This window comes from Cystoisospora suis (genome assembly GCF_002600585.1).
Source record: "Cystoisospora suis strain Wien I chromosome Unknown contig_2831, whole genome shotgun sequence".
Classification (NCBI taxonomy): Eukaryota; Apicomplexa; class Conoidasida; order Eucoccidiorida; family Sarcocystidae; genus Cystoisospora; species Cystoisospora suis.
Window position 1 is genome coordinate 37,853 of NW_027155627.1, and position 1,261 is coordinate 39,113.

Consider the following 1,261-nt stretch of genomic DNA (forward strand, 5'->3'; position numbering starts at 1 on the left):
GATGGGGAGATAGGTGGAGAGATAGATGAATGATAAGGAATAAACATAAAGGCAAAGAGACAGATAGATAGAGAGATGATAGAAAGAGAGATCGGAGATGAGTGAGATGTCGATCTGATGGAAAAAGAAGAAGAAGCAGAGAAGTTCTTCTACACAACAAGACGATACCTACCGGGTTAGCCTTTCTTTTCCTTCTTCCTTTCGAAGGAGATGCACACGAGATAGATATGAGATAGTTAGATAGATTAAAGGTAGATAGATAGAGAGTTTGTGTCTTTTTTGAAAGAGGTTCTTTTTCTTTCTTTCTTTCTAATTTCATCGAATCTTCATGCTTGTTGTGTGTGTTAGAGAAATTGAGCCTTTGATAGCTATACTACGATCAGTGGCAGATGCTGGGGGAGTTCAGCCTTCGGAAGTAGGTGTACTTACACCGTACGATGCACAAAAGGCTCGTCTCAAAAAAGCCATCAATGAAGAATTCGTAAGTCATCTCACATCTCTTTCTCCTTTATCTATCTCTCTTTAATTTACCTATCTTTAATCTATCTATCTACCTCTCTATCTATCTTTACCCTGTAGATTCTTTCTCTATGTATCTCTAATCTCTCTGTCCATCTATCTTGAGTCTACCTCGATCTTCATCTCTCCTTGCGCCGATGTGTATCTACACACTGTCCCATATATATACAGTTGTCCCTAAATAGCTATATATATATATATACATAGGGAGATGCTTGTTATAGGTGTGATCTCTGTACAGATGGATTTCCTTACTTATCTACTTTCTTCCGTATTTATCGACTTTCGTACTTCTTGTGCATCGATCTCATCTTCTTCTCTTCCTCTTCCTTTTCTCCCTCCTCCTCCTCTTCCTCCTTCTTCTTCTTTGTACCTCTCATGTACTTTGAGAAGGCGTTCTTTGTGTCTCTTTTTCGTCTTCGATTTTCTTCACTCCCCCAATGTTTAGACAGCAAGCAGCAACAGCTAAGGTCTCACGACGTTCTATGCGTCTTCTCACAACGCATACCAAAGGCCTCTCTCTTCTTATGCCTATCCATCTACTATGTGTATATCCATGAATGGCTGTTTACCTATATGTACCTCTCTTGTCTCTATCCCTGACTGTATGTGTATCTGTGCATGCATATGTATCGTGTTGACTTGCTTGCTATGACAGTGAGGAGGTGGTTCTCACATATGTGAATGTATTGATCAGAAAGTAGATCTATCAGAACGAGTAATCTTCCTATCTATCTATCTA

General features: G+C 39.4%; 1 protein-coding gene across 1 annotated transcript in view; it reads left to right on the forward strand.

Moving 5' to 3' along the window:
- The window catches only part of CSUI_005823 (uncharacterized protein), a 13,546-nt gene that overhangs the window by 7,468 nt on the left and 4,817 nt on the right, over window positions 1–1,261 (forward strand). Inside the window, exon 4 of the mRNA XM_068065991.1 lies at window positions 349–481. The gene's annotated coding sequence lies outside the window, so the exon portion shown is untranslated. The remainder of the gene's footprint in view (window positions 1–348; window positions 482–1,261) is intronic.